Raw genomic sequence first — 13859 nt, 5'->3', positions numbered from 1 at the left:
TAACTAGCTCGGGCGTAGCTGATAAGCTCAGCAGAATGGGGTTTTCGCTCCTACTGTACTCCTCACTTTGAGCCCGATCTGTACCCGGAGGAGGGGAATGGATGGCTCCTCGGCCAAATGATTAAAGCCCGGCAGAAGTGAGGTTTAAGCAGGGGAAAAAAGAAAAAAAGTGCCGACCAGACGCAGACGTATGCAGGGAGCGTAACACCTCAGTGCACTTCAATCAGTCCGCTGCACATGCGGTGCACTGTTGGAATGCACATTCATTCATTCCCGCTGTCTGGTGCACCTAACCCGAGAATATCTGATGTTTTTATGAATTTTACATTGTCCTCACTCGTGTTAGAGTCACGACTTGTTATATCCCCAAACACAAGTTCTGAAAGTATGAGTAGTTGCTATTTCCTGATTCTGGAGAAGCTCTGGTCTGATGAGATTGAGGATGAAGAGATGTGGCTCAATTCAACTCAATTATTAGTATGATTTTAGATGAATGGTTTGGAATTTAAATAGACTAAGTGCTGCAAGAAAACACAGTTGGCATGACAAAATTATTTCAAACCACAGAAAAGCAGAAGAGCAGCACATGTTGCCAGGCCTATTTTGTTATAAGATAGCAAATTTCTTACCAGTACCCCAAGTTCTGCATATCTCATTCCTCATTTCCTTAATGCATCTGCAAAAACATGCAGGGTTTAATGACATAAAGAAGCAGAATATTGATCAGTTACAATGTTCCACATTGTTTTTGTGTTTTATCTTTAGGGTTTTCCAGACCTTGCAGCCCCAGAGAGGAACACCAGTCCAGTCCAGTCCAGCTCTGGCAGGCAGACACATTTTAATGGGGTCACAATCATCGCTGGCTCTGCCAGCTTGTTGGACCGGAGCACCTTCCTGTCTCAGGCTGGAATAAAAAGGTGCAGCTGCTTTGTTGAACATTAAATTGTGTTGTAAGGACAGACGTAGGATACAGAGGCAGACACAACAAGCATGCAGATGACTGCCAAGGAACAGACGAGATGTCTTCATTTAATCTGCCAGGGTCATTTAACGCCGCCAAAAGATAGGTGGAGAGGGAATACTGTGCAAACACTGCCCTCTGTCGGTCAAACACGGGTGGTTCAAGGCATTTATCTGCACCGACAGATTCCAAGGACGTCTTTATTAAATATGTTTGCAATAATCCTTCAAGGTCTGTGCAGCTTAATCAATGCAGTGATAGAATCAATAGGCATAAGCAGCACAGAGTAGCTAATCAATGTGGCGGTATTGATTGGGTGCAAAGACAAACAATTTGCTGTATTGATTTGTACATTGTTTAGTATTTAAGCATGACGTGTCATTGCAGCATGATAAGCAATTAGGGTGATTCCACGCAGCAGTTGACCTCATCGAAATCAGTCAGCTGCTGACATCTGGCTGACACCGGAGTTAACAACAAACAGAAGAGAGCACAGAAGAGGAGACGCAATGCATTGTTTGGTCTTCATTACATTAGGTGCCTAACCTCATTGATTCATGGCTTTACAAGTGTGACGCCGCTGCTGATCTGTATTCAGTCCGCTGCAAATGACGCTCACTCCACTTGGCGCTGACGTCGAGTCCATTGATATTCAACTCGGTGGGTGTTGAGGTTGTACTCTCCTCAGAACATTAAAAAAATAAAAAAGGAACAAAAACCCTCCCCAAGATGGGGGGGGGGGTGTTGAAAAATGATACACACGTGCTGTGCTGGCACCTGAGCATCGCTATTCATGATAGGTGGTAAACAACATTATCATTGACCCTTCCGTGAATACACAGCGCTGAAGAGAGCGCTCTTGCACGTCATTGCTGGGGATCATGTCAAGACACAACAAAAGGTAAACAAGGTTGTTTTTATTCCACAGGTGACACGACAACAGCGAGACAGAGGAGAGTGTGATTACAGCCTGCACAAACACACTTCTGGGGAGGGGGGACTGGGCTTGGAAGTGGAGGGTTCTCGTTTCAAGCCCTGGTGCAGACAAAAGTGGATGGTGTTCTGCTAGTAGGGGAAGGTGCCAGAGCACTGCTGAAGTACCCTTGAGCAACGTACCAAACCCACAAATGTTCAAATAGGGCCCTGTGATGAGCTGGCGACCCACCCTCTCCATGAGCCCAAAAGGGAAAAAGTGGTTAAGATGAAAGATGATGTATAAGTTTTTCTGGAAATCATGACTGGCTCAAACAAAGCTAGGCTAAGCTAATGGGTTAGAACCGAGCCATCAAACATTCATTAGCCTGATTTACAGTTCAAATGGGTTGTAAATCAGCACTGTCTGTGAAACACCTGGCCAGCTTCTGCCTGGACCTCATGCCCTTGTGGTCCTGCCATTTTCCCTTTTGAAATTCAGCTCAAACACAATTCCAGCTTGAAATAAAGCATGTTCCTAATTTTTTCCCCCGTTGACTTCACTGGCTACATTAGAGGAGACAATTGTTCCATTAGCCTGGGCCGGATATGTGTCACCTGACGAGGATTAACGGCTAATGTATCGCGTCTCCTTGTAAACATGAATAATGCATGGTCATTAATTACACCCGCTGCATGAGGAGTCAGCCCAGGAAAAATAACACTCCTGCACAACATCTACCAATTCATTCACCGGGACAAAATGTTCTTTTGATCGTGACGACGATGATCGATGGCGTTTTTGGGCCGCTGACATGAATACATCTGTTTCGGCCATTTACCAAACCTTTGGGAGTCCATGAACATCGCGGTGGTTTGATTTTTTCTTTTGCTCTTTGACGTCTTAATCCCGAGCTCTTCACCCCGCCAGTCGAGCCGTTTATCGGTCTGCGGTGGTTATCTTTATCTCTTTCAACAGTCCTGTTTCAGCTTATTCAGCTGCTCCCCACGCCTGCTCGCAGCGTGATGTATGTTCGGCTTTACCAGCCTGGCTGGCGCCTGAGTGCGAGCAGACCCCTCTCCCTGTGGCCGTCTCCAGATGATGCTGGCTACTGCCGTGCACATAACGGCTTAACGAGGCCTCCAGCTGGTCGCCGGTCCATCTGTCCACGGCCAAAAACAACAGTAACACTGGAAGTGCTGCCTGGTGTCTGTTGTATTTATGCCTCAGCGTATGTTGTGACCTTGTTTGATGAGAAAGGGAAGTGATGATCATCATCCACTGCGTGTGAGGGTGCGAGAGGGTGCTGACCTTTTCATATCGCTCTCTTTTAATAGACACTGACAGCCTTGTAGAAATCACTTACCATTCGTCTGTGCTACTAAATTAGACCCTCCAGTAAAACTAAACAGCTATCAAATCACCCATTCACCCACCCACTCACTCACTCACCCGTTAACCATCAGAAACGGGGCGTCCCACACAACCTTTCATGCTGACTTTGTGTGGAATTGGCTTTTCTGTGTTTTGCTTTCACACCAAAGTGTTCCAAGCATTAAAGTAGTAAAAAGTGCACCAAGCATCAAAGTCAAAGCGAACCTTATTGTTATTCAGACCTGCTTTATAAACAGTGGAATAAAGGGCTATAACAATCATTCACCATCTGCGTTATGTGGCGGAGGCTTTTGTCCTCTGCTTGGAGGGCAAGCAAGTCCTTCTGATACGTAAACACGTTCGATGTGCTCTCAATTGTACCAGTGAAATAATAAAGCGTTTTGGGCTTCACGCAACTGCTGTTTCTTAAAACAATATTCTGTGTTTTCAAAGTGAAAACAGAACCTATCTGACATCATTTGGGCTATTCAAGACGTGAACGTTGTGCTTCTCTCTACAGGTTAGATGCTAAAGCTGAAAACAGGGTGGAGAAGAGTCAAAATCTGAAAAGGATCAACACCCGAACTTTAAAGTTTGTCTTTGGTCAATATTCCAGGCTCACTTGATTAGCATGCTAACCGAGTGGGCGATGAGGCCTTTAACATTTCATGAGTAACAAAACAATTTGCATGACTTTTGTGCACCAGTGAGGCGGAGTGAGGGGCACGGGCGGCGTTTCATGCACCACTGCCGCAAACATGAGAAGTGCATACTGGAAACAGGCCGACGAGGATGAAAGCGAGAAGACAAGCGGACGACACGCAGCCTCTGCCTATGTGTGCGCCTGACATGTCCCCACCCTGCCGCACGTTTTTGTTCTATTAAAGATGAAGAAAATGAGTCGGCCCCAGGAGAAGCTCAAAGCTTCCCCTCCTTCCCTGTGTTTTCACCACTGAGCAAAAACTGGAGTAATTGGTGGGGCTGGTGGAATCACATCTCCTCCCTCCCCCGCCACTCGCGCACGATGAGCGGCGGGTTGATGAAGATGCCCTCGGATTAATAAATTAGCCCACCAACTTGTACCAGAAAACATTTACATCTAGATGAGATTACAGCCCTGACACACAACCTCATTACCGGCCTCTGTGCCCCCCCCCAACCCCGTTTAGCTGTCAGCCGATCGCGTCACAGGCCCCTAACTCATTCAACCAGGCCGTGGCTGCAAGAACAATATGTGCTGGATCTGGTTGATTGATGCCATAAATCAGATGGAGGCAATGCAGAAGAGCCACCAGCAGCAGATTATGAAATCCCAGTTCAGCTGCAGCACTAAAGACACCCTGAGGTCCCAATAAAAATGATTCTTGATTAGGAGTGCACAGCCTCTGACGGCGTGTGTGAGAAGTCCCTGATCCCTCAAATCTAGCATGACATCATTTTTCCGAGAAGTTTTATGACATACAAATAAAATACTATAAGTGCTCTAAGGGAAAGAGATGAATGGAATCTACTTACTGTCTTACTTTAGAACATATTAGCATGTTTGCTGTAGTGAAGACCAGATCTTAGGACCCAAGGAGAGACCAAAGAGGCACTTTAACTGTAGCAGAAGACAGAAAGACCAAGCAGAATCGTTAGGAATGCTGAACCAGAACCAGATTTACGTCACAACTGTACCTGCTTTGAATGGGCACAGACAGTGAGGAGAACCCAGATTTATCCAGGAGAGACAACGAGGGACAGGTGAGGCTGGACAGGTGGCAGAGATCAGGACAATCAGCAAGGAGAAAGACATGCAGAGGAAGGACAAAAGCAAAGGTGAAGGAAAGAGACATGTCACCAAACACTGCAGAGCAGGAAGTATGAAGTTGGTTTTAATATATAATCCAAAAACAAAAATCCCAAGTGAAACAGGATGCAGACAGTAGGAGGGAGGTCACCGATCCAGAAGTACGGCTAGTTTGATGTGTCCTCTGTGTTTGCTACCTTCTCAGCGATTAAGTAAATCCGGCATTCCCAACAGCCGATCAATGATACAGGAATAATTTAAACATTGGGTCCCCTCCATCGGATCGTCAGAATGGACAATAACACTTGAGCTGAACTGTCGCTAAGCTTCAAATCCACTTGTAAATACACAAGTGGAATACCACAAAACCTTTTGGAATCCACATGGACTTTGAAGAATCTTCCAGGCTGCAGTTGTCGGCACCGTCTCTGCTTTCCTGTTGGTGACAGATGCCGAGGAGGCCGCAGAACCGCTGGAGGTGCTGAAGCCAAGGGTCTTCTCCATTAAAAGGATGGCATTACGTTGCTGTCTTCCACTCATTAGTATTTTCCACCTTCCTCCCAACCTGCACGGGTTCAAATGCTGCAGATCCTGCCGCTCGGTGTTAAAGGGAACTGTGCAGTCACACATGGAGGTGGAAACAACAGCTGGACAGGTGACTCTATGGGCAAATCTGTTAGAGAGGAAGCTTTGGAGGATAAGACCTCTGTTGATCCAGAAGCTCACATCAAACACATTTAGGTCACAGCTTGAATCCAAAGGTGTGTGTTTTGTTTTGTTTTAAAAGGAGAAGCATTAAATGCATATATTCCTGAATGACTTAATAGGAATCCCCACCCACATAAGCACATCTTGACGGGCTTTTCATATCTTTTCTTTTAAAGAATCACAACTCTAAAACGATTTCAGGTGGCAAAAATTGATGGGGATGGTTGACCCTTGTACAATTCCATGTCAAGGACACTGTACCGAGAGTGGTCATATCAGCACCTATCACATCTCGCCTCTTCCAGGTGTTCAATAGACGCCTTGAGACGTAATGAAAACCCCATATATCACTCAGCACAAAGCCGTAACCTTCTGCTTCCCCCGCGCACCCTTGCAGGCAGCAATTCGGAAGTTGAAATCCAGAGAGGAGGAAGAGGAGCGGCCTTGGTAATGAGAAATCAAAGGGTAAGCAGGGGGCTGTGACAGCACAGCGGGACAGCGTGGACGCAGGTTGGCAGGTACACGTTAAAGCTGTGTGGAAACGGCCGCCCTTTACGGCGAGGGCGAGGCAGCGAGGATGGAGGAGCACTGTCCAGAACCTCATGGGTGCTTTTTGATTGACAGGCCGTGTTATAGGTCTTAAACTAGAGAGGATAAGTGTTACTCCATGGGATGAACTGGCTGTCGCTCTGGTGGACGCTGCCAGAAAAAGCCAGCATCAGGAAAAAAAAATCTATCAGTGTGTTTCTCGATAGTTAGAAACAGAACCATGAAGCTGGAACAGGCTCACTTCATTCTTTCTAGCAGAAGGTGAAGCACTTTAATGAACATGTATGCATATTTTGATCCTTTTCTTAGGTGATAACCCTGAAGAGAACAAAACAAATATACTATACTAATCCTGAGTAATATAAAAGTCTGAACTTCAGGGGATCTTCATGGAACGGCTACCTAATCGATGTGGAAGAGTTCCCTGATGACCGGGAGCCGTGTTGTCGGCTCCTGTTAGCATCCGCCAAAGCAAACAGTGCCTCGCTGAGGCATCAGGCCTGCGCCATGTACATTTTGGAGTCTTATTTAGATCTTATAAGCTCCTATGAGGTGCATTTGGGTCCTCAGCTGCAGTGATGATCACCATTCTCAGTGTTCCAGTAGGTTCCTTCTATCACAAGGAGTTCAAGGAATAGTTAAAAAACTAATCTTAATCTTTGGTCACCAGTTTATATGCACATATAGAAATAGTTCAGGTGTCAGGAGGATACTGATGATAAGGACTCCTGACATCTGCAGTTTCTATGTCAGATCTTCGATAAAATGATCTTGAAGCGGTTTCATCTTCCCCACATAATCACACAAATTGATGCTAAAATGGATTTCGTGGAGAAAAAAAAAAGAAAGGCGGACGACATTTACTGTGGGAGATTAGATCAGAGGTAGAAATGACCCATCGTCCTTGGCTGCCTGTTGATGCTCAGTGTGACCTTTAACCCGCCTCAGTAATGACACTGAATTCCACATTTCATTCCAGGCCAAGAGGGAAGCTTTTACCCATGATGTTAGCGGCCCGAGCCTTTCAGCTGTTCAGCTGGTAGAGAAAGAAGACAGATCTAAGGTCAGTGACGCCCCAAACACCTGAGCCAGCTCTGCTTCTCTGGGATGTCCAGTGTTTAATTCCTCATGCACACAAAGATCAGTCCAGCCTGTCCTGTCCTGCAAGCATGTTTCAACAGTCCAGCCTGTGGACGTGAGTGCAGGTAAGGCACATCAGCAGACGCTTGCTTCTTAAATTAATTTTGATCCACTTCCATTTGGATAGATCACCACAAAGGAACAAAGCAATCAGTGCCAAATAGTGTGCCACGAAAGACAAGAGGACACCTGAAAGTCAATTTTATTTATAGAGCTGGATGGTGCTGAGCTGAGCCTCAGGCTAAGATGAATATTCCAGGCAGAAATATCCTAAATTAATCAGGCGATCATGGAAGTCTTTTTTTTTTCTAAACTGCAGTTGGTGAAAGCAATTGAGGAGAACCGCCAGGAAAATGACAACGTGTACCGTAAGTGAGTGTTGCTGTTCCCTCAGGGTAACGATGATCACATGCATTTAGAGTTTCACCCAATATTGATTCATGGGGAAAGAAGGTTGCATGGAGACCTGTGTGGCGCCGGTGTGTTGTATACATTTGATGAGCCGTTCATTTATTTCCTGCCCTGGAGGAAAACTGTTCCTCGCCTTTAAGTCATTTTGAACAATTTGGTTTAGGCGGCTCGAGCAGGGAAACTTAACACCCACACAGGAATCAAGCAAAGCTATAACTCTCGTCTGTCGCTGTGTTGCTGAAGGTGGGTGGTTTCAGTTATGGGGGCAACATATATGAGTTGAAGGTAAATAATGAAGGTGTCTGTTTGCCATGAGGCAGGATGATTCTCTGTCTGCAGCTCACACGGAGAGATGTGAGGGGACGGTGCAGCATATGTCATCATGTCAACATCAAGATATGATGACAGATCTGATCCTCATTTGCACACTTTTGTTCAGGCCCTCTCTGCAAATACTGCATGGGAAGAGGGTAAAAATGGAGACTAACACGGAACAAATGAGGTGTCTGGAACGGTAAAAGCTTTAAATTAAATGAATGAACACATTTCCATGGATGCGCTCAAAACCGCACATTAGACGGTGTAATGGAGGCAGTTTGTAGCCAGACAGTTTCTCATTGGCGTCTTTCTCTGACCTTTTTAGTTTATGTGATTTAAAGCAATTCCTGACAGCTGAAAATTCCACATTTTCAAACAAATCAAGAGTGTGTGTGGGTGAGTCTGTCACATGTCGCCCCCCCCAGCTGTCAAAGGCCATGATTATATAGCACCAGTGAGACCTTGATACTGCTGCCGCAGTAAAAGTAGCGTTTGATGCAATAAGAGCCGAAGGATGAGCAGTCAGGGGTCACATTGTGCTGCTATCTCCTCCAATCACACACACACACACACACACACACACGCACACACACACACACACACACACACACACACACACACACACACACACACACACACACACTTGTAGAGCCACCTTTTTATGGCCCTTTCCATTCATTTTTCAGTTAACTGTAAAATCAAACCAAAACCTTACTGATTTTTACCAAATCTTAAACTTAATATTACAATGATATTAAGGAACGTAAGGATTTGCTCTGCAGCTTTACTCCCCCCAACACAGTTATACCTTCCAAATCCCGAAGGAACCCCACATTGAAAACAAGAAGGCAAATAACAATTTTGTACCAGCACATTATCCAAAGACTATAAACATTGAACCACACTGTAAGATAAAGTTAGGTTACATAAACGCTACGGTATTCCTCTCAGGCATTGTGGATGTCGAGGATTACTTCAGGAACGAGCGATGTAAAAGAGAGAAACTCTTTTCTTCTCATCAGTTTGAGATTGACAGTTTGGTCTTTTGATGTGACTGGTAATCTTCCCTGTGCTGGAAAGGTTGCCTCACAGCATGAAAGCGCAACAAAGCAGCCGTGGCACCCAAGGCCCTCGGCTCAAAGTGTCACCGAGCCTCATTTTCTCTCAGACAGACAGGAGCTTGCAGGATAACTGCAAGTGAAATGTTCAGCCAAATACCATAAAAATGCCGGAGCTGCATATTGAAAAGGTATTAAATGAGGCACAGACCTTTAGAGAGGGCTGAGTACTATAAAATGTTGATTTGATTCCATTCTAGTGTGGTTCAATAATTGCGCAATTTACTCTTTACCTCTTTTATTCAAACCCTGGCCTTTAAAGGGAAATTAGATTTACAGTTTCAGGAGGAAGGAGAACAGGCTGGCTATGCTGGCTAGGAAGGAGGATCATCTTTCTCTCTGGCCTCTAGTGGGATTGTTTCATTTGCTTTTATTTGTAGGAAATAAAGATTATGGCGCAAAGATTAGTTTCGATCAGAGCTCTCGTCACCAATGGGATTGCTCTAAGCCCGACTCTTCCATCATTCTCTCCTTGACCTTTTCCTGGACCTTCTTTCTGGTGCTCCTGTCAGCTGGTGTTTGCTAATTCCATCACAAGTGCCTTTTCTTGCTTCATGTCAACCACAACGATGTCTGGTTTGCTTGAGGGCATAGCTGCCGGTCAATCTGGAGCTTCCTGTAGCCCATCTTTCCGATGTATTCACGGTCCTTTTTTTATCCTGAATTGTTGGTCTCATCTTCGTACATCACCAAGTGAGTGACTTTTCTCCAGGCAGTGCCAGTGTCTGCCTGTGTTGGTGTCTCTACATCAGTGGTGCCCATCTCCCCCTGAGGCCAGCTTGCTTTTGCAGCAGGGCTACATCTTGATGCCTCGGGTCTAATTTCCAACCACGCAGATGGCTTTTACGGATTTACCTCCTCTACCGGTTTTCTTCTACTGTTGACCTCATTGCTTCAACATGATTGTTGTCACTAGTCTGTGACAGACCCAGGGCCATGCATGAGGTTTCCCTTTTCTGCCTCCTGGTTGGCCCACCACCTCAGTCTTGACCAACGTTCAGATAAACTTTACATGAGGTGACGTGACTTTACATCTGAAAATATATGCTTTTATCGCATGAGATGTTTACGAACACACCATTAAACAGCAATGGCAAAACATCAGATGAGACCAGGCATTAGGGAGATTGTTGGTATGTCAAAACTGTAAGATGAATGTGGTTTATTAGACACGGTTACAGGGATATGTATGCCATGAAGCCATTATTAGCTGTATGACTTGATTTATTCTGTGCAACGCTTCTTTCTTTATCCACTCAGTGTGTAGCTCGCTGTACCTGAGCAAACCAGGAGGTACCCAAGTTCAACCGTGTCCTTCTGTGGAAATGAAACATAATTTATGTATCTGCCCCATGACTCGGATCAACTCCAAACTTTAATGGATGCTCCCTTGGCTTATGATACCCCTTACCATCAGGTTTCATTAATATCAGGAACATTTTTTTAAGTCCCCATACTCCAAAACAATCTGGTCTTTTAATGCATCCCACTACCCTAACCGCCACAACTAAACCCATCCCTAACCTAAAACTAATTGTTGCCATTGTCCCAAAACAGTCCTATTGGAGTAGTGAGGATGAAAGATTAACATGTTGGAAGAGGTGAAAGTATTTACAATAGCAAAAATGATCCAAATGTGATGTGAATGCTGAATATCTCCCTTAATATTGCATGCACACATGTGAACAGAGAGAGAGAGAGAGAGAATGAGCAAAATGGTGACAGTGTGTTTAAACCACATCTGACTGGTAAATAACACTGGTTAAAATATCCAAATAGGCAATTTTGGACTGCGATATGGTTGAAATGCAGTAATTTACCTGCAGCAGATGTGCTCCAGCAGGTGCCTGAGGCAGCCTATTATGTTGCCTTTCTCCATCTGTATTGTTGGTTCATCGGAGTAAGCAGACTTGACCGAGTGGAAACCTTTAGGAAAAAAAGAAAATGGCACCTCAATGAAAGATCACCCCTGTAACACGTTAGCTGTCTGACCAGACAGAGATGGGCCGGAATACAATATGAAGTCGCAGGTGGCAAATAGGAGGAGGGAAAGCGATGTTGGGACTACATCTGTGCAGGTTACCCATGGTCAAACACACACATGAGGAATTTGAATGTATCCAGAGTATTAATTATAAATCACCTGTCTTGTTGGCTATGCATCAGTTGAGAAGAGGCAAACGAAGCAATACTGTACCTTGAGTGCACGGAAGTACGAAAGAAAAGCTTGTGCAGCACACGTGCAGTGCGAGAGCGCAGCCTTTTGTTTGTGTGTGGAAAGTGGAAGATCATGACTGCAATCATATCTCAGCCTAATAATGAACTCTTGTTTGGTTCTCTGTGTGTGTGTGTGGGGGGGGGGGGGTTTGCTCTTGGGCATTTTCCCTTGTGGTGCTGTCTAAAAGAAAAAAATAAATCCCCCATTCCACGCAGGCTACGCTGCTCTTTGATTGATTATGCAGAGATTTTCCACAGCAGTAATGCAATTCATAGATTCTGACATGTGGCTGTCAGAGCCAAAACTGCACCAAAACCGAGATTAAGGGTATTTAGGATTAATAAAACATCCTGATGGATCTACAAATGCAGCCCGACATGCATTTAAGTATTCTACAGAAATTCATAAAAACCACACATGCAAAACATGCCTATTTTGAGGAATAGGGGCCACGGTGACAGACCACATCAGTCACACCACAGGTATTCATAAACGTTGTGCAGACTGACCCAGTAGGTGGCCTGACTTTATTCCAACTCATTACCGTCAACCTGTAATCCGGTAACCTGACAAGGCTCTCTTTGGTGCTTGTTAATGATCTGTTTCACAGGGATTAGAGCAGAGACGGAGTCATTTTGATAACAAAGAGCCACAGGTCAGACTGCATCCTCGCATAACTGGAATGGACGGAACGCGACATTACACAAGCGCAGGAGTGGAAAGATGTCATGGGAGGCTATTACCCAAGAAACATGCAGACGGTAATTAGCTAACAACTTAAACAATTCGCAGATCTTCGACCGCATCATGAATCCCGGAGTCTAATTTCTGGCTAATTTTGTCAAGGAAACCAGTAGAAGGTTTGCTGCCCCAATAAATCAAAGCATCAGTACAAAAATGGATTCACGCTGCTCCATTAACATAATCACAGAGTCACTGGGGGCAAATTGTTGCCCTGACTGGTTTAACAAAATATGACAGACGGAAAGGAAAGCAGAAGATTTTAGCATGAATGCCTCACAGGAGAGCTTTGTTTTTTTCCGGCTCTGACCTTAAATCGAGTTTGGAGAAGTGCTTTCAGAACGCGAGAGGAAATTATTTGGATCTTTGTCATCTATTAAATATAGTGGGGGCAGCAGACAGAGAGGCTGATCTAATCTGCCCGTAAAAACGGTCGTCATCCTCCGCCTGGCAGAGGCTCCGATTTGGTGTCAGTGTGAGGAACCTTCCCTTTATTCCGTGGTAAAACCCTGCTGACACATTTCCCTGTCTTGTGAGATTCCTGTTGACCAAAATTTGATAAATTGTACCCCTTCCGGGGTTGTCGAGGTTGCGCTTTTGTGACACAAGTACAAGAACACACGTGTGACTCAGTGACGCACTGGAACAAATGTGTGTATGGGCTCAGCCTTTCATAGCCACATTAAAGCGTATCAAGCCACTGATATTTATTACCGCGCTTCAGACGAGTTAATGAAGTCGTGGAAAGATTTCATCTCAGCGGCGGGCATGGAAAGAAATATCTGTATTATCTGTGCCGGCTCAGCAGAAAAGAAGGGGACAAGCGGAGGAAGTCGTAAACTGCTGATCGAGGAGATCTGCCTCGTCTTCTTGGGGGGGGGGGGGTGAAGGTTAAATCCAACTATAAAACTACAACAGGGGGATCAAGAGCCGGACGGCATGCTGGAACACATTTCTTGTGAAATGACAGAGATTGTTTTAAACGCTGTGAAATATGGGACGCGGACTAAATCGAATACAGCGCTGGAGTGGGAGCCGTCTGCAGCTACTTTATACGCATGGACACAGTTGGACTCAAGTGAGGGATGAATTTCAGCACCCCCAATAAAAGCCAGGTCGCAATAAGTGAATCACTCTTCACACTGTAAGTAGAGCTTGTTAATTGGCTCTGTGAGGAGTCTCTCCAGTGGGGAATGGCGACGCCGTTATCCTCCCAGACTGGGTTATTTCAACAATGTGTCATTGGTTTTGGGTCAGGGACGCTCAGTGGCGAATCCTTGGGGTTGGGGTGGGGGACTCCGGAGCGCTTCCTGGCTTTGGTGTGCATGGATTCAATTAACCTACCGAGATGATGCCGCCGCATTCTTTGTGTTTTATTTGCCAACGCATAAAATTCCCTTTGAAAGTGCGCTCCGCCGTTGCTCTAAAGAATCAGAGATAAGGCGCAATGAATCGTATCACTTTCATACACCGCCGGCAAAATGCAAGGCTATATAAACCTTGGAGAAAACAAAGGCACCCCTATTTGTTTAGTAATGGGTGTTCAGGTCGTTGCATTACGGTGTACTTGTGTAATTAAGCCCAGTGCAATCCACTAATCCACCAGGAAAGAGGTTAAT

At 45.2% G+C, this 13859-nt stretch overlaps 1 long non-coding RNA gene across 1 annotated transcript; it reads right to left on the bottom strand.

The window, feature by feature from the left end:
- Positions 1–2430: 2430 nt before the first annotated feature.
- Positions 2431–4996, bottom strand: LOC105418634 (uncharacterized). Its single transcript, XR_965749.2, has 3 exons — positions 4926–4996; positions 4764–4848; positions 2431–3117 (listed from the first exon to the last, which is right to left on the bottom strand). It is a non-coding gene; the product is annotated as an uncharacterized lncRNA (long non-coding RNA).
- Positions 4997–13859: the final 8863 nt, after the last annotated feature.

Source organism: Takifugu rubripes, chromosome 2 (assembly GCF_901000725.2).
Source record: "Takifugu rubripes chromosome 2, fTakRub1.2, whole genome shotgun sequence".
NCBI classification, from domain to species: domain Eukaryota; kingdom Metazoa; phylum Chordata; class Actinopteri; order Tetraodontiformes; family Tetraodontidae; genus Takifugu; species Takifugu rubripes.
This window is presented reverse-complemented; position numbering and strand designations above follow the sequence as displayed.